The sequence below is a fragment of the Peromyscus eremicus genome, chromosome 3, assembly GCF_949786415.1.
Source record: "Peromyscus eremicus chromosome 3, PerEre_H2_v1, whole genome shotgun sequence".
Taxonomy (NCBI): Eukaryota; Metazoa; Chordata; class Mammalia; order Rodentia; family Cricetidae; genus Peromyscus; species Peromyscus eremicus.
In genome coordinates, this window is record NC_081418.1 from 141,559,184 (window position 1) to 141,580,222 (window position 21,039).

Here is a 21,039-nt window from a genome sequence, read left to right on the forward strand (position 1 = left end):
AAAGGGAAATAGAAAAAATGAAGAAGACACAAACGGAGGGAATGCTGGAAATAGAAAATCTGAGAAAACGATTGGGAACTTCAGATGCAAGTATAATCAACAGAATGCAAGAGATGGAAGAGAGGATCTCTAGCATTGAAGATACAGTAGAAGAAATAGATTCATCAGTCAAAGAAAACACTAAAGCCAACAAAGTCATGAACCAAAATGTCCAAGAAATTTGAGACACCATGAAAAGACCAAACATAAGAATGATAGGGGTAGAAGAAGGAGAAGAATACCAACTCAAGGGCACAGAAAATATATTCAACAAGATCATAGAAGAAAACTTTCCCAACTTAAAGAAGGAAATGCCTATGAAGATACAAGAAGCCTATAGAACACCAAACAGACTAGACCCCCAAAAAAAGTCTCCTCGCAACATAATAATTAAACAACTAAACATACAGAATAAAGAAAGAATATTAAGAGCAGCAAAGGAAAAAGGCCAAGTGACATATAAAGGCAAACCTATCAGAATAACACCCGATTTCTCAATGGAGACTTTGAAAGCCAGAAGGACCTAGACAGATGTAATGCAGACACTAAGAGAACATGGATGTCAGCCTAGACTAATATACCCAGCAAAACTTTCAATCATCATAGATGGAGTGAACAAGACATTCCATGACAAAGCCAGATTTAAACAATATTTATCCACAAACCCAGCCTTACAGAAAGCCTTAGAAGGAAAATTCCAACCTAAGGAAGTCAGATACACCCTCGAAAACACAGGCAATAGATAAAGCCACAGCAGTAAACCCCAACGAAGAGAAGTACACACACATCACCACCAAAAAATAACAGGAATGAACAATCACTGGTCATTAATATCCCTCAATATCAATGGACTTAATTCACCTATAAAAAGACATAGGCTTACAGAATGGATACGAAAGCAGGACCCATCTTTCTGCTGCATACAAGAAACACATCTCAAATTCAAAGATAGACACTACCTAAAAATAAAAGGCTGGGAAAAGACTTTCCAATCAAACGGTCTTAAGAAACAAGCGGGTGTAGCCATCCTGATATCCAGCAAAATAGACTTCAAACTAAAATCAATCAAAAGAGATCAAGAAGGGCATTACATACTCATCACAGGAAAGATCCACCAAGATGAAGTCTCAATTCTGAACATTTATGCCCCAAACACAAGGGCACCCACATATGTAAAAGAAACATTACTAAAGCTTAAATCACATATAAAACCCCACACATTAATAGTGGGAGACCTCAACACCCCACTTTCACCACTGGACAGATCTTCCAAATTGAAACTTAACAGAGAAATAAAGGACTTAACTGATGTCATGACTCAAATGGACTTAACCGATATCTACAGAACATTCCATCCTAACAAAAAAGAATATACCTTCTTCTCAGCACCCCATGGAACCTTCTCTAAAATTGACCACATACTTGGCCACAAAACAAATCTAAACAGATACAAAACAATTGGAATAACCTCCTGTGTTCTATCAGACCACCATGGTCTAAAGTTGGATTTCAACAACAACAAAAACTACAGAAAACCTACAATCTCATGGAAACTGAACAATACCCAACTGAATCACCAATGGGTTAAGGAAGAAATAAAGAAAGAAATTAAAGACTTCCTAGAGATCAACAAAAATGAAGACACCACATATCCAAACCTATGGGACACTATGAAAGCAGTACTAAGAGGGAAATTCATAGCACTAAATGCCCACATAAATAAGTTGGAGAAATCTCACACTAGTGACTTAACAGCACACCTGAAAGCTCTAGAACAAGAATAAGCAAAGTCTCCCAGAAAAAATAGATGCCAGGAAATTATCAAAGTGAGAGGTGAAATCAATAAAATAGAAACAAAGAGAACAATACAAAAAAATTAATGAAACAAAGACTTGGTTCTTTGAGAAAAATCAACAAGATAGACAAGCCCTTATCCAAACTAACCAAAAGACAGAGAGAGAGCATCCAAATCAACAAAATCAGAAATGAAAAGGGGGACATAACAACAGACATTGAGGAAATCCAGAGAATCATCAGGTCATACTTCAAAAACCTCTATTCCACAAAACTGGAAAACCTAAAAGAAATGGATAATTTTCTGGACAGGTACCACATACCTAAATTAAATCAAGACCAGATAAACTATTTAAATAGTCCAATAACCCCTAACGAAATAGAAACAGTCATTAAAAGTCTCCCAACCAAAAAAAGCCCAGGACCAGATGGTTTCAGTGCAGAATTCTACCAGATCTTCAAAGAAGAGTTAATACCAATACTCTCTAAATTGTTCCACACAATAGAAACAGAAGGAACATTACCAAACTCCTTCTATGAGGCTACAATTACCCTGATTCCTAAACCAAACAAAGATACAACAAAGAAAGAGAACTATAGACCGATCTCCCTCATGAACATTGATGCAAAAATACTCAATAAAATACTGGCAAACAGACTCCAAGAACACATCAAAACAATTATCCACCATGATCAAGTAGGATTCATTCCAGGGATGCAAGGATGGTTCAACATACGAAAGTCTGTCAATGTAATACACCATATAAACAAACTCAAAGAAAAAAAACACATGATCATCTCACTAGATGCTGAAAAGGCATTTGACAAAATCCAACACCCCTTCATGATAAAGGTCTTGGAGCGATCAGGAATACAGGGAACATACCTAAACATAATAAAGGCAATTTACAGCAAGCCAACAGCCAACATCAAATTAAATGGAGAGAAACTCAAAAAATTCCACTAAAATCAGGAACGAGGCAAGGCTGTCCACTCTCCCCATACTTATTCAATATAGTACTTGAAGTTCTAGCCAGAGCAATAAGACAACATAAGGAGATTAAGGGGATACAAATTGGAAAGGAAGAAGTCAAGCTTTCCCTATTTGCAGATGACATGATAGTATACTTGAGCAACCCAAAGATTCCACCAAGGAACTGATACAGCTTATAAACACCTTCAGCAACATAGCAGGATACAAGATCAACTCAAAAAAATTAGTAGCCCTCCTATATACAATAGACAAAGAAGCGGAGAAGGAAATCAGAGATACATCACCCTTTGCTATAGCCACAAATGACATAAAATACCTTGGGGTAACACTAACCAAGCAAGTGAAGGACCTATATGAGAAGAACTTTAAGTCCCTGAGAAAAGAAATTGAAGAAGATGTCAGAAAATGGAAAGATCTCCCATGCTCATGGATAGGCAGGACTAACATAGTAAAAATGACAATCTTACCAAAAGCAATCTACAGATTCAATGCAATCCCCATCAAAATACCAACACAATTCTTCACAGACCTGGAAAGAATAATACTCAACTTCATATGGAAAAACTAAAAACCCAGGATAGCCAAAAGAATCCTGTACAATAACACAACCTCTGGAGGCATCAAGATCCCTGACTTCAAGCTCTACTATAGAGCTACAGTAATAAAAACAGCTTGGTACTGGCATAAAAACCAACATGTGGACCAATGGAATGGAATTGAAGACCCTGACATTAATCCGCACACCTATGAACAAATAATTTTTGACAAAGAAGCCAAAAGTGCACAATGGAAAAAAGAAAGCATCTTCAACAAATGGTGCTGGCAAAACTGGATACCAACATGTAGAAGGCTGCAAATAGATCCATATCTATCACCGTGCACAAAACTTAAGTCCAAGTGGATCAAGGACCTCAACATAAATCCAGCTACTCTGAACCTGCTAGAAGAGAAGGTAGGAAGTAGTCTTGAACGCATTGGCATAGGAGACCACTTCCTAAATAGAAGACCAGTAGCACAGACACTGAGAGAAACAATCAATCAATGGGACCTCTTGAAACTGAGAAGCTTTTGTTGAGCAAAGGATATGGTCAACAAGGCAAAGCGACAGCCTACAGAATGGGAAAAGATCTTCACCAACCCCACATCTGACAGAGGACTGATATCCAGAATATATAAGGAACTCAAGAAATTAGACATCAAAATGCCCAACAGTCCAATTAAGAAATGGGCTATAGAACTAAACAGAGAATTCTCAACAGAGGAAACTCAAATGGCTGAAAGACATTTAAGGAATTGCTCAACATCCCTAATCATCAGGGAAATGTAAATCAAAACAACTCTGAGATACCACCTTATGCCTGTCAGAATGGCTAAGATCAAAAACACTGAACACACCTTATGCTGGAGAGGATGTGGAGCTAGGGGAACTCTCCTCCACTGCTGGTGGGAATGCAAGCTTGTTCAACCACTTTGGAAATCAATATGACACTTTCTTAGAAAATTGGGAATCCATCTCCCCCAAGACCCAGCTATACCACTCTTGGGCATATACCCAAGGAATGCTCAACCACACCACAAGAGCACTTGTTCAGCTATGTTCATATCAGCATTGTTTGTAATAGCCAGAACATGGAAACAACCTAGATGCCCTTCAACTGAAGAATGGATAAACAAAATGTGGTACATATACACAATGGAATACTACTCAGCAGAGAAAAACAATGACATCATGAGGTTTGCAGACAAATGGATGGATCTAGAAAAAATCATCCTGAGTGAGGTAACCCAGACTCAGAAAGACAAACAAGGTATTTACTCACTCATAGCAGGATACTAGATGTGGAACAAGGATGACTGGACTGCTACTTACATCACCAGGGAGGCTACCTGGAAAACAGGACCCTAAGAAAGACACGAGGATCACCCAATGACAGAGAAATGGAATGATATCTACATGAACAGCCTGGACATGAGTGGGGGTAGTGAAGGGCGAGGGTCGAGGGAAAGAGAGCTTGGGGGAGCGGGAGATCCCAGCTGGATCAACAACAGAGAGGGAGAACAAGGAATAGGAGACCATGGTAAATGAAGACCACATGAGAATAGGAAGAAGCAAAGTGCTAGAGAGGCCCACAGAAATCCACAAAGATACCCCCACAACAGACTGCTGGCAATGGTCGAGAGACAGCCCAAACTGACCTACTCTGGTGATGGGATGGCCAAACACCCTAATTGTCGTGCTAGAAACCTCATCCAACTACTGAGGGATCTGGATGCAGAGATCCATGACTAGGCCCCAGGTGGATCTCTGGGAGTCCAATTAGCGAGAATGAGGAGGGTTTATATGAGCGAGAATTGTTGAGACCAAGGTTGGATAAAGCACAGGGACAAATAGCTAAACGAATGGAAACATATGAAATATGAACCAATGGCTGAGGGGTCACCAACTGGATCAGGCCCTCTGAGTGGGTGAGACAGTTGATTGGCCTGATCTGTTTGGGAGGCATCCAGGCAGTGGGACCGGGTCCTGTGCTCATTGCATGAGTCAGCTGTTTGAAACCTGGGGCCTATGCAGGGTCGCTTGGCTCGGCCTGGGAGGAGGGGACTGGACCTACCTGGACTGAGTCTACCAGGTTGATCTCAGTCTGCGGGGAAGGCTTTGCCCTGGAGGAGATGGGAATGGGGGGCGGGCTGGGGGGGGGAAGGTGAGGGGGGCGGGAGGGGGGAGAACAAGGGAATCCGTGGCTGATATGTAGAATTGAATTGTATTGCAAAATAAAAATTTTTTTAAAAATGCAAAACACCCAGGGGTGGGGCTGAGTGGAGTGGGTGCTACTACTGAAACTTGAAGGTCCAGTCTAGAAAATGATAGAATTTGTCATTATCCTTCACTGGCAAAGAACTACACTCAACCCAGGTCCTTCCCTGAGCCCTTCCTCTAACCTAATGCTCTGGATAGGGAATATTTGAGCTTCCACCAGAATAGCAGTTCCTAAGAAACAGGCTTTTCCAGATAGGATGACAATGGCACCAAGAGCAGGTCACATTTATTTTACCTATAGAACACATGACAGATCATTTCCTCAGAAAGGGATGTTCTCTTTAGGAATTTCCTCATAAATCTTGTATGTATGTGTATGATAAATCAATGAACTTTATGCAGATTTTTCTGAATGACAAGTTTTATATGCTGTTTTATATGCAAGAAATTGAAGAAGGTTTAGCAAACCACTATTCTGTCTGTGCATCTCTGTATTGAGATCATTACATTTATGATAATGGTACTTTATTTTTTAATGTACTTTATTTTTAGTTATGTATATTTGTATCAGTGTATGCCCCTGGGTACCAGAGACATCCCCTGGAGTTAAACCTGTAAACTGTCCAATACGGCAGTTGTGAACTGAACTCAGATTTTCTGGTCTCCTCATTTTCAAGAGGCATATGGCTCTTAAACACTGAGTTGTCTCTCCAGCCTCCTATATTATTTTGATGTAAATTAGACAAGATTCTGGATCACCACTACTCTGATTTTTCAAAACTTCAAGCAACATATTGTGAAATTCCATTTACTTTGTTATTGTAGTTATTATATTTTTATCATTAAAATATTTTTATTACTATTTGGAGAATACCATACAATATTTGTATCATATACACCCTCCTCTCCCAAACTCCTCTTGGATTCACCTTCATCTCCCTATCCATGCCATTTTCTATCTATCTATCTATCTATCTATCTATCTATCTATCTATCTATCTAACTAACTAATTATAAGCTATTCCTGTCTCTCTATTTCACTCTCTTTCTTTCTGTCTCTGTCTCTCTTTCTCTCTGTCTCTGTCTCTCTGTCTCTGTCTCTCTGTCTCTCTCTCTCTCTCTCTCTCTCTCTCTCTCTCTCTCTCTCTCTCTCTCTCTCTCTCTGTTTTTTCTTAACCCATGAAGTCCATTTTGTGTTGCCCAATATTTTGGGGTAGAAGACCTCAGGTCTGTGGTTGACCTACCAGGGGTTACATCATTAAAGAAAACAGACTTTTCCCTCTCCTAGAAGATATCAGTTGCCCAAACTCCTCTGTTTGGAGTAGGACTTCATGCCCACTCTCTTAGTTAAGGGTTTCTATGGCTGTAATAAAAACACTGGCTAAAACCAACTTGGGGAGCAAAGAGTTTAGTTCACCTTACAACTCTAAGATTACATTTTATCACTGACAGAAGTCAGTGTAGGAACTGAAGACAAGGCCATGGGGAAACACTGTTTAGTGGTGTAGCATACTCTTTATAGCTTGTTCAGCCTGCTTTCTTATATAACTCATGACCTCCTGCCCAGAGTTGACATAACTCAGACTGTACTGGGTCCTCACACATAAATTATGAATTAAAAAACTTCCTGATAGACTTTTCTATAGACCAATCTTATAGCACTATGAGTTAATATGTGCAAACACCCATTGTTTCCAGAATATATTTTTCCTCTGTAGCTGGAGAATTTCTCTCCAGCTCCCGCCACCAAGTCCCGCCAGTCCCAGAGCCCACTTATAAAATAAACACACAGACTCTTGCATTATTTAAACTGCTTGGCCATTAGCTCAGGCCTGTCATTGTCTAGCTCTTACTCTTATATTTAGCCCATTTCTATTAATCTTTACTTTGCCACATGGCTCATGGCTTACTGGTACCTTACATCTTCCTTGTCCTGGCGGTGGCTCCAGGCAGTCTCTCTCTTCCCATCCTGTTCCCTCAATTCTCTTCTCTGTTAGTCCCGCCTATACTTCCTGTCTGGCTATTGGCCAATCAGAGTTTATTTACATATAGCGATATCCACAGCACTTCCCCTTTTCTTCTTTTTTTTTAAAAAGGAAGGTTTTAACTTTAACATAGTAAAATTACATATAACAAAACAATTATCAAGCAAGAATTACAGTTACAATATTAAAGAAGAGATTCTATCTATCTTATATTTGTGAGTTTAAGGTTTTATATCTAACTTATCTTTTATTATAACTAAGGAAAATTGTAAGTATCTAGTCTTTAACCACATCAAAGACCTCAGAAGGATATAATACTGTCTGAGAAATGGGAGAAGGATGCAAGCAACTTTTGGGAGTTTTGCAGGGTAGACAGAGACAGCTGAGCCTGGACAGTCATCCAAAGTTTTCTTGTAAAGTTGGGGCATCTGTCTTCAGCCCACAGGCCTAGAGTCTCTTATTCACTTTTTTCTGTGTTTTGTAGAATGTCTGGCAGTTTTCTCTGCAAAGCAGGAACCTGAAGGACCATTTTGTCAAGCAAAGTTCAGTGGTCACCTTTCTATGGGTCCTGCATGTCCAGTTGATCAAGCAGTCCAGGCAAGAACAGTTTCTTGCCCAAATGGCTATTTTTGTCAAGGTGAAGATAAACTCCATATGGAGTATCTTCGATGCCCATCCTCCTCTCTGAAGTAAATCGGTGCTGTCAGGAGCAGACATGTCTCACTGTCCAAAAAGTCTAAATTTTTAAAACATTTTAAATGCCATATTCTGTAGGTCTTTGAAGTGTTTGAAGACTACCTATCTATCTGAAATATATCTATGTATACCTAGAAGACTTAACTAACATGGCTACAAATATTATCATAGATGACTACTATTAATCTATTTTTTAATTATCCATTACAATTTTAAATGAGTTACATAAACATAATACCTCAAACAAGAATAGAAATATATATACAGTATAACAAAATTAAGTTTAAATTTGTATCAATAAACTAAAATCTATAGCAATGTAAAACATTTTAAACAAGTTGTTACTCTTTAAAAGTAGGTTCATTAATCTACCCTTTCATCCTATCATATCTAAACTATCCCCCTTTTTTTTTTAGAAAGAGATTGTATTTATAATCAACCTGCTTTAAATAAAAATATTGGTTTTTCTCTGTCCCACACCAGAGGGCTCTTTTGATTTGGGACACAAGAATCTCTTAACCATTTTTTTTTTGAGCAATATGTCTGGGTTTAGAGGGGGAGTGAGCCAATTCCATCTCTAAAGCCAGCTTTGTATATTTGGGAATTTGGGCGTAGCTTCTCTTACTACTTCCTGCTGGAGGGGGCCGCTGTATCTTATGGGGACACAAAGAAAATTTTACGATCATGGAGTAGTCCATGAGGCTGTATCGTCTGAGCCAGTTGCCTTGAAACCATTCTGGATGTTGAATCATCTGGGCCATGGTGTCACTGGAGACTTTTCAGGGGGTCTTGGCTGGTCAAACCTGATGTATCTTAATCTGAAACAAATCCATAGTCTCTGGCTTTCTAGGGAAACAAAAGCAGAGACTCTTTTCCAAAGCAACATATCCTTATATCAAAATTTTGAAGTCAAAATACCTTTAAAATATACATTTTGGCATAACTCAACAGCTTTTACAATCAAATGTTTTTCTGCAGTTACGAATATCAAAGAGAACATAATCCAGATTCTCTGTGTGGTAGCCATCTTTACGTGGCTTATTTTTTTATATTAGCTTGAGCCTATTCCTTTTAAACTGCAGCCTTCTAAGCCTGAAATGGCGCAGTGGCTGCTGGCTCCGCCCACTTCAGCTTCCCAACATGGCGGTGGTCCGCTTTCCGCCAGCTCTGGGAGCCGTAACTCTCAGAAATAGTGGGTCTACACTTTTACCAAAGTAGCGTGTAGCCCAGAAACCTCTTTTTTTGTTTTGTACTAGCAAAGGCTAAATCCACCACACAGCTTAATGTGCCACTTGCAGAGGCTTCATTCCCACCATACTGCAGGTCAAGAGCGCATGCTAGGAACCCGCCAGTAGCTCAAACCGGCAGCTGCCGCTCATTTGAGAGAGACAATTAGGAAGCTGTTTTTAGCTCCGTTTTAGAAGCTTTTTTCTAAGTTTTTAGGTGGAAACTCTTGCGCCACGTTGGGCGCCATTTGTAGCTGGAGAATTTCTCTCCAGCTTCCGCTACCAAGTCCCGCCAGTCCCAGAGCCCACTTATAAAATAAACACACAGACTCTTACATTATTTAAACTGCTTGGCCATTAGCTCAGGCCTGTCATTGTCTAGCTCTTACTCTTATATTTAGCCCATTTCTATGAATCTTTACTTTGCCACATGGCTCATGGCTTACTGGTACCTTACATCTTCCTTGTCCTGGCAGCGGCTCCAGGCAGTCTCTCTCTTCCCTTCCTGTTCCCTCAATTCTCTTATCTGTTAGTCCCACCTATACTTCCTGTCTGGCTATTGGCCAATCAGAGTTTATTTACATATAGCGATATCCACAGCATTCCTCTGCTTTTACAACCTTTCTGTACTCTTTTTCTCAAAGGCACCTCAGCATGGATTGAAGGGGTGTGATACAAGTGTCCCATTTAAGGCTAAGTACTCTGGAGATAGTCTCATTGATGCAAATGTGATATGGGTATTAAAAAGTATCCAATCACTTTATGATATAATTGAAGACCTAATCTACAATATGATGCCCATATAAGATTGTATTTTAATATAACTTTCACATTTTGAAGAAGAAAACAGTGTTTGTCCAATGTAACAGAGACAGATAGATAGATTTGATAGATGGTGATGACAGATGATAAATAAATAGATATTGAATATATTAATGAAAAGTAGACAGATGGTAGGTGATATATAGATTGATATGTAGATGATAATTATGACAATGATGATGAAGATATATAGATGATAGATAGGTAGATGATAGATAGATAGATAGATAGATAGATAGATAGATAGATAGATAGATAGATAGATAGATGTTAGATAGACATACAGATAGATGATAGGCAAATGATAGATGAGTTTGAAAGATTTGAACAGTAATTCTTATTCTTCTATAGAAATTGTTACAGTCTCCATAAGGGAACTGTAAAATGTCCCCAGAAAAGTCAACATAACCCCTTACAATTTGTTAAATACAGCTTTTGTTCTCCCTGATATTTTTTGTTTTAGGGAAAAGAAGTGTCAGAAAGAATTGAATGTTGTGCTTAGTGTACAAAGACTCAAACCAGGAGAGGACAGTATCCTTGAAAGAAGTCTCGATCTGGACAAGAGGTGAGTGCCTGGGCCAGGGACAAACAGCCAAACGAATGGAAACACATGAACTATGAGCTGAGGAGCCCCCAACTGGATCAGGCCCTCTGGATAAGTGAGACAGTTGATTAGCTTGATCTGTTTGGGAGGCATCCAGGTGTAGATGTAACCAACCTTCTTATTAAATAAGAAACACAGAACCAATGCAAAGAAGAAAGCCAAGAGGTCAGAGCTAAGAGCTAAAAACCTTACCCTTCCTCCTGCAGTGGTCCTACCTCTCAGAAGTCACTACCCCTGTGTTAATGTCTTTATATAGTGTTCCTGTTCTGCCTTCTCATTGGTTGTAAACCCAACCACATGACTGCCTCGTCACGGCCGGTCTGTATAGGCCTCCAGGTTTTCCTTGCTTGGTATTGAGATTAAAGGCATGTGTGTCCAATAATGGCTGTATCCCTGAACACACAGAGACTTACCCAGCTCTGCATACCAAGTGCTGGGATTACAAGTATACGCCACCACTGCCCTGCTTTCCTATGGCTTGCTAATAGCTCTGACCCCCAGGCAACTTTATTTATTAACATACAAATAACATTTTAATACAAATAAAATATCACCATATTTCCCCTTTTCTATTTTAATAAAAAGGAAAAAAGAAAAAGCTTATAACTAACATAAGAAAAACTATATACAAAAGTACAATAACTATATACAATATATACAAGTAATAAATACCTAAACAATGTCTAGTTCATTTGTATTTGACAAATTCAGAGAAAATAATTCCATTATCTATTCTATTGTATCTAATTCACTTTCTATCCTAATTAATCATCAACTATAACTAACTAATCTTCAACTCCCTCAGAGACCCAAGAAGGAAATAGTATTAGCTAACAAAAAAATAAAAACAGGAAGTATATGCAAGCAACTTCCAAAAACTTGTGAGTTGACAGAAACAGCCAGCTGCCTGGACAATCATCTGAGGTTTCTCCGCAGTGTTGGGGCATCATCTTCAGCCTATAGGCTTAGCGTATCTGACAGACTCATTTGTAAAGTAGGATGTACACAAGGTCAACAGTTCAACCTCACATTGGGTGAGAGCAGTCTATATACCAGAAATACCTGAATTCCACTAGTTTCATGTCGTGATTCAGGATTTTAAATTCTGGAAATTGTTGATGTTTTTTGAATTCAGCTGTCCATTCTTCTTGGCTATGTATTATGTGGCTTCATTTCAGCATCCCGTTCTTCTCCACATCCCTCTATTAAATGCCATTCTTCTGTTGAGAGGTGTGAGCTTAATTACTCTTCAAGAATAACTGTTTCAGCTACCTCCCCATTACACATCAGAAGCCATTGGCCCACTGCCTGTTCAGCTGCCTTCGAAGAAAAGGGCACTGTACCTTTCCCGGATTATGAAGGCCACTTCAGGGATGGTGCCATATTGTCCTGGCCTCAGAAGATGCCTTTTAATAAAGCCATAACCACACTTGTTTTGACAAGAATCAGTAGTCCTTTGTTTCGTGTCTTGTCTGTCCTGTTCGTCAGCAGTTGATTCGAGGATACTTTGTTGTCCAGTGGCTAACTTTTGCTACAATGAAAGTTAACTCCAATTACAGTTTTTTCAATGCCCATATTTTCTCTGAAGTAGATTGGTACTGTCAGGAGCCGACATGTCTCATAGTCATAACAAAAAAGAAAATTTTTCTAAGTTATTAAAACATTTTAAATGCCATATTCTGTAGATCTCTGAAGGGTTTGAAGATAACCTGTCTATCTAAAATATATCTACTCAATCTTGAAAACATACCTAATATAACTACAAGTTCTATTATAATGTCTAACTACTAACTTTCATTTCTTTATATCCTAATAGTTGGTAATAACAACATTCAAGGATTAGAAAATTGCATTACATTGTTAAATGAATGGTACAATTAGAAATATACATATAGCATTTTCTAATAATATCAATTTCAATATATATAATTTATATACACTATAAAACAATCCAATCCAATGTAAAGTATTTACATTTTTTTCTTTCTTTCTTTCTCTCTTTTTTTTAATAAGAACCTTAAATCTAATCTCCTTTGCTTAGCCCTTTTCCTCACCCTTTACAACAACTTATAACCAACCCCCCTATTCAATGAAAATTATCCCAGACCCAAAACCCATTAAAAGACCTAAAAGACCAAAAAAACCAACCACCCCACACCACCTCTTTAGGAATGTGGGCGTCGTATTCTTGAAATTGCTTCCTGCTGGGTATGGGCGAAGTTATCTTTATCCTGAAAGAAAAATTTTAGGTTAATTGTCAAATTCTAGGAAAGGTAACTATATCCTTCATTATCCAGTCTGTGTATAATGCCAAAGTTCATGGTTTATCTCAAATCCTTATTCAAGTAGTCTTTGAGACTGGATCATCTCAGCTAGCACTCTCAAAATTGCTCTGAGCACTTTGTAGTTCAAAGCTGATCTGTAGATGATGTTTGTCAGCTTAGTGATGTTATTATTGTCCATGTGGAATTGTTGTTGTTGTGGGGCCCCATCTTCTTCCTGGAGACTTCAGTTGATGTTAGGCCTGACCGTGATTTCCTGCAAAAAACTGATAAGAGACTCGAACACAAAGACTATATGTGTGGCTTTTTAGAATTAGTTAGTACTCTATATGACCATTTATATCTTAACAAAGTTTAAAATGTATATATATCTATATATATTAATCTTGTAAATTTTGATATAAATTTCATACTTTAAGAAAAGTTTAAAGAATCAGAATAGAATCAAAGAGTTGAGATTAGTAATAGAATAGTCCCTTAATTAATTTGACTTTTCTCCTGTCCCATAGCAGAAGATGGCTCTTTTCCTCTGGCATGATACAGAGAGTCTGTATTTTCCTTTTAACAACATGCTTGAGTTTAAAGAAGGAGCGAGCCATTCTCCAACTCCAAAGTCAGCTTTAAATTTTAATTGAACTGGGACTATTAAAAGTTAAATAGTGTTAAATCTTTAAAGAAAAGCAGAAACAAACATTTAGGAAGACATAAAATTTTTTAGATAACATACCCATACGCCATTTCACTCTGTTTCTTAGGATAGACGATTTGTCCCTTTTCTTCAGTTGTCTCATTTGTCCAGTGTTCTTCAAATTCCTTAACCTTCATTCTCCTAAAAGACAAAAACAAAAATCTTTCCCCAAGGTTTTTTTTGGGGATGTTCCTTTTTGGCAAGTTACTATCTGATTAAATGAAAAGATATATGTTACTGGTGTAAGTTAGTTTAAATTGGATGTTCATGATAGTTGATGAACTATCACCTCCTCTAATTAAGAGTCTCTCTTGTTCAAATCGAACCTTTATCAATTTTGATGGTACCCACAGCTTATCTTCTCCTGTAGAAATAAAAGCAAAACCTCGTCCCCAATGTAATACATATCCTGGTTTCCATTCTGAGGTCAGCACATCCTTAAAGTATATAGGTTGATTTAATTCTGTAGTTTTTTCTATTATCCAATGTCTCTCTGCAGCTGTTGTTCCTTTCTCATTGGCATTGAGAAAATTCAAAGTTAATAGAGCATTATGTAGTCTATTTCTGGGGGTTTTTGTTACTCCTTTCTGTTTATTTAGCATATCCTTTAGAGTTCTGTTTGATCTTTCTATAACTGCTTGACCTGTAGGATTATGTGGTATACCTGTAATATGGTTTATATTATAATAAGCAAAAAACTGTTTCATTTTAACAGAGACATATGATGGAGCATTATCAGTTTTGATTTGTGCAGGTATACCCATAATGGCCATAACTTCTAGCAAATGAGTGATTACAGAATCAGCTTTTTCAGAACTCAAAGCAGTTGCCCATTGAAATCCTGAATAAGTATCAATAGTGTGGTGTACGTATTTCAATTTTCCAAATTCTGCAAAGTGAAACACGTCCATCTGCCAGATTTCATTCCTCTGAGTACCCTTTGGGTTACATCCTGCTGGTAATGGTGTTTGATTGTAGAAGGAAAAAGTAGGACATTTCTTTACTATTTCTTTGGCTTGTTGCCAGGTTATGGAAAAATCCTTTTTTAAACCTTTACTATTTACATGATGTTTTTTATGAAATTCTGAGGCCTCCAACACATTTCCTATCAATAATTTATCAATCTCATCATTGCCTTGTGCTAGAGGGCCTGGCAGACCAGTATGGGATCGGATGTGAGTTATATATAAAGGATGACTCCTTTTTCTGATTGTATCTTGTAATTGAATAAATAATGTAGTTAATTCTGAAGTATCGTGGATAAATTCTGCAGTCTCAATATGTAATACTACTCTTTCAGCATACTGAGAGTCAGTTACTACATTGAGAGGTTCTGAAAAATCCATTAATACCAACAGAATAGCATACAATTCTGATTTTTGAACTGAATTATAAGGACTTTGAATCACTTTACTTAAATTTTCTGATTTGTAACCTGCCTTTCCTTGTTTGTTGGCATCTGTATAAAATGTACGAACTCCAGATATGGGTTTTTTCCTCACAATTCGAGGCAAGATCCAATAAGCTCTCTTTATAAGATCAATTCTATTGCTTTTGGGATATTTGCTGTTAATTTCTCCCAAAAAATTACTACAAGCTTTTTGCCAAGCTTCATTTTCTATCCATAATTTTTCAATATCCTCCTTAGTTAAAGGTACAACAATTTCTGCTGGGTCTATTCCTGCTAACTGACGAAGTCTCAATTTTCCTTTCCAAATCAAGTCAGAGATTTTTTCTACATAAGTTTTTAATTTTTTATTTGGTTTATTTGGTAAAAATATCCATTCTAATATAATATCTTCCCTTTGCATTAATATTCCTGTTGGAGAATGCCTAGAAGGTAAAATAACCAAAATGCAATCCAGCTTTGGATCAATACGATCTACGTGCCCTTCATGTACTTTCTTTTCTACCAAGGCCAATTCTTTTTCAGCTTCAGGTGATAATTCTCTTGGACTGTTCAAGTCTTTATCACCTTCTAAGGTTTTAAACAAATTATTCAGTTCATCATTTTTTACCCCAACAATAGTTCTTAGATGAGAAATGTCTCCAAATAATCTTTGAAAGTCATTAAGAGTCTGTAGTCTATCTCTCCTAATTTGCACCTTTTGAGGTCTAATTTTTTGAAGTTCTATTTTATATCCTAAATAATTAATAGAATCTCCTCTTTGTATCTTTTCGGGGGCAATTTGTAAACCCCAGCAAGGCAAAATTTTCTTTACTTCTTCAAACATTCTTTCTAAAGTATCTGCATTTGAGTCAGATAATAAAATATCATCCATATAATGATAAATTATAGATTTAGGAAATTTTTTACGTATCACTTCTAATGGCTGTTTTACAAAATATTGGCACAAAGTTGGGCTATTCAACATTCCCTGTGGGAGAACCCTCCATTGAAATCTTTTAACCGGTTGAGAATTATTATAAGTAGGCACTGTGAAAGCAAATCTTTCTCTGTCTTTTTCTTGTAACGGTATTGAAAAGAAACAGTCTTTTAAATCAATAACTATGAGAGGCCATCCTTTTGGTAACAGAGTAGGCAAAGGAATTCCAGATTGTAAAGAGCCCATTGGCTGAATTACTTGGTTAATTGCTCTAAGGTCTGTTACCATTCTCCATTTACCAGATTTCTTTTTAACAACAAATACAGGAGAATTCCAAGGGCTGGTTGATTCTTCAATATGATGAGCATTTAACTGTTCTTCCACCAGCTCTTGTAAAGCCTGGAGTTTCTCTGTTGTTAAAGGCCATTGCTGAACCCATACAGGCTTATCTGTTGACCATTTTAAAGGTAGAGCTGTTGGTGTTTTTGGAAAATTATCAGTTGTGCCCTGTTCTTGTATGACGTGGATGGCTGGTGAGCACTCATTAGAATAATATCTTTTAATATTTCTCTCAGAAACATGTACTAATTTATGATTTGTTTCTGAGATTGGAGGGATATTAATCTGAGTATTCCATTGTTATAACAAATCTCGACCCCACAGGTTCATAGCTATGTTAGTCATATATGGTTTTAATTTTCCTTTCTGTCCTTCTGGACCTATACATTCAAGCCATCTTGCACTTTGTTTCACTCGAGATAATGTCCCAATTCCTAACAGTTGAACGTTTACCTCCTGAAGAGGCCAAGTTGGATGCCAAAATTCTGGTGCAATTATGGTAATGTCAGCACCTGTGTCTACCAGACCAGACAACAAAACACCATTTATTTTTATTGTTAGTTTTGGTCTTTATTCATTAATAGAAGTTTGCCAAAAAATTTTCTTTATGTTTTTTCCTGAATTCCCTATTTTCTCTGTTTCATCATCTCGACTAACATGATTTATTCCTATAGACATTTGGTTATTTAGTTGCTTTGAGTAGGGGTTTCCTCTACAACTGCAGGAAAGGTTTGAACTGGATTTACTATGGGGGCCTGCCTGAGGCCCCTCTGGGAGTTTCCCGAGGCTCGAGGCAGAGGATTACCCTGTCTGTCCCTTGTTGATCTACATTCGTTGGTCCAGTGTTTTCCCTTACCACACCTTCTGCATACTCCAGAAGGAAGGGGCATTCTGTTGCCAGTGTTCCTTGAAGAAACATTATTTCTAGGAATGACCTGTTTACAGTCCCTTTTCAAATGTCCTTGCTTTCCACATCCAAAACATCTAACATTGCTCAAACCTTTTGAAATTGCTTTTCCTACCCACATATCATCATGGTCATAAGCCTCAACATTAACTGTATCTCTAATCCAATCTTCCAAAGGTGCAGATCTTGCCTTTAACGGCCTGATTATCCTTTTGCATGCTGCATTTGCATTCTCAAAGGCCAAAGATTCAATTATTATCTGACTAGCCTCTGAATTCGGGACCATTTTCTGTACTGCTGAAGTCAATCTTTGTAAGAAATCTGTGAAAGATTCTTTTGGGCCCTGTATAACCTTTGTAAATGACTCAGTTTTTTTTTCCTGGTTCTTCAACTTTGTCCCATGCATTCAAAGCTGCCGTTCGACATAGAACTAGGGTTTGGACATCATATAAACTTTGTGTTTCTACTGAAGCATATTGGCCTTCTCCAATAAGCTGATCCTGACAGACTTGTATTCCGCTATCCCTCCATTGTTTTTCTATATTTTTAGCCTCATTATTGAACCACATTTTCCACTGGAGATGTTGTCCAGGTTCAAGAACAGCCTGTGCCAATTCCCGCCAGTCCTTTGGTATAATCCTATTACTAGTTGACCAGTTGTTTAACATTTGCTTTACATATGGGGAGTGCATGCCATAAGATGCTATTGCCTCCTTAAATCTTCGTAAGTCTAACATTTTAATTGGAGCCCAAGTATTTTGTTCATTCTCTTCATCAGGTAGCTGCTGTACCGCTACCGGATAAATTAAGGGTGATTGTGTGAAAACTGGCTTTCTTTCTGTAACCTTATGATCCAATTTTGAAACAGCTTCACTGTTTATTTCTTCTGTCTGAGTTTGAATTTCTCTATAATTCATTTTTACTAGTTTAATAGGTTTTTCTAAGACTGTTATCCTGGTACTTAAATTGACTATCTTTTTAAATAGTAAAATGAGGATAAGAAAAGTAATAAACTGAATAATTCGATCAATATTAACCTTTTCATATAGTTGTTCCATTGTCAGAGTGCCTAAAATTTCAAACAAAGTCCAATTTTCTTCCAATGCACACATAAAGCCCATTTTTTTAATGTAGAAAAAAAAATTTCTTTTAAATAGATATGTTAATTGACTTACCAAGTCTGGGTAGAACAGTAGAATCCCAGGGAATTTCAAAACAGCTTCCTGGTGTTCGAGGTGTGAATCCAGAGAGAGAGAGAGAGAGAGAGAGAGAGAGAGAGAAAGAGTAGCGGCTTGAGCCGAGTCAAGCCTTGGCTTTACGGGTATGGGCCCTATTCAGCAGGGCAGGCCTGAGTTGTTTGTAGCAGTTGCAAGTAGCTCCAGCTGCTGGTCAGTCAGGCCTGGGCCCGAGCTAGGCAGCCGGGCTGCCCAGGCCGGAAACCGGACCTGCCGCCAAGCCAAGCGGTTTTTAATGGATTCTTGTCACGTTGGGCGCCAAATGTAGATGTAACCAACCTTCTTATTAAATAAGAAACACAGAACCAATGCAAAGAAGAAAGCCAAGAGGTCAGAGCTAAGAGCTAAAAACCTTACCCTTCCTCCTGCAGTGGTCCTACCTCTCAGAAGTCACTACCCCTGTGTTAATGTCTTTATATAGTGTTCCTGTTCTGCCTTCTCATTAGTTGTAAACCCAACCACATGACTGCCTCGTCACGGCCTGTCTGTATAGGCCTCCAGGTTTTCCTTGCTTGGTATTGAGATTAAAGGCATGTGTGTCCAATAATGGCTGTATCCCTGAACACACAGAGACTTACCCAGCTCTGCATACCAAGTGCTGGGATTACAAGTATATGCCACCACTGCACTGCTTTCCTATGGCTTGCTAATAGCTCTGACCCCCGGGCAACTTTATTTATTAACATACAAATAACATTTTAATACAAATAAAATATCACCATATCCAGGCAGTGGGATCGGGTCATGTACTCAGTGCATGAGTTGGCTGTTTGAAACCTGGGGCTTATACAGGGATACTTGGCTTAGCCTGGGAAGAAGGGACTGGACCTGCCTGGACTAAATCTACCAGGCTGAACTCAATCCTCAGGGGAGTCTTTGCCCTGGAGGATATGGGGATGGGGGGTGGGCTGGGGGGAAGGCAGGAGAGCAGAGGGGGTAGAACAAGGGAATCCGTGGTTGATATGTAAAATTAAATTATAAAATTTAAAAAAAAGAAGTCTCTTTCAGTACTGCTGAGTAAATCGGGAAGAAGACTCACCAATGGCTCTGTCAAAGTCAGGATTGGGAATGTGGTGACAGCCAAGTTATGGAGTCCTATTAAAAACAAGTAGTCAAAGAGGCTTTGAAGTCTGAAAAATAAAATAATGTGATAGGCAATATTATGAGTTCAAGGACAAACATGTCTACAGAGTTAGAATCTGAGAGAGAGAGAGAGAGAGAGAGAGAGAGAGAGAGAGAGAAAGAGAGAGAGAGAGAGTTAATCTCTGTGGTTACTCTGAATAAAAACCCCAAAGTCTCTCACATAGTTATTAGGATAGAGGTAATTGAAGAGACTGAGGAAATCTAAGTCTGCCCCAAAAAATGAAAATGAGAACATTTAGGACACAGTTAATGAAAATTGGTTAAGTATTAATATTCTTAAAAATATATAGCTTTAGACCACAAACAATTTCTCTAAGGAGAGAAGTACATGGCAAGATTTTTTGGGACTTTCAGGAATAGGATTTGAAATGAATCTAGTATTTGGTGACTCAAGAGATTCCATGGTCAGTAGCTAGAGTTTCCAAAAGCAACATGGTTCTAAGAGATTTGACTCCATCTCAAGCTGATCTACTAGATTTGCAGTTATTTACTTAATCCTAAATATGTAAATGATATTTGCTGGTGTGGTAACTTGTCAACAGCTCACATTGCTTCCTGACTTGTGGAGTGTGGAGCATTATTCTAAGAAGGACCGGGGAAGCCTATCAATCTCTCTGCCCCTGGCAGGCAATGAATAAGAGGTTATAGGCACATTCTCCAAGAAATGAAAATGATTATGAAAGCATAAATATCTTATGTCTTTTCATATCACTAGTAACTGTATTTGAGTTCTGTCTTAATGAGATGGAATAGAGGGTGAACACAGATTGCCATGGGTTTCACTTTCTATTGTCAGATGCTCCTCAGAAAATGATGTCATTACTGAGCAGAAGAATAACACTTCTCAGACTTTGGTATGTGGCTCTTGACATGGTAAATGCTTTTCAATTATGTTATAGTCATGATTGGGTAAATCAAATAATTTAATCTCTGTTTCTTAAGAACTATAGCATACTTTACACTCTTACAACAGAACTGTAACACTTTCTGTCCTCTTTCATTAATCTTTTTCAAACACTGTTTTCATTGAATATAGGGTACAAATGATATTTGCCCAATTGGAATCTACAAGTAACAAATAGCAAAAAAAAATTTCTGAAAAATTATAACAAAAAAGCATTCTGAAAGAGAATATTATTTAAGAAAAGAAAGATCCTGAAGAGACAGATGAACCATACACGTACACTCTTCACAATGTTG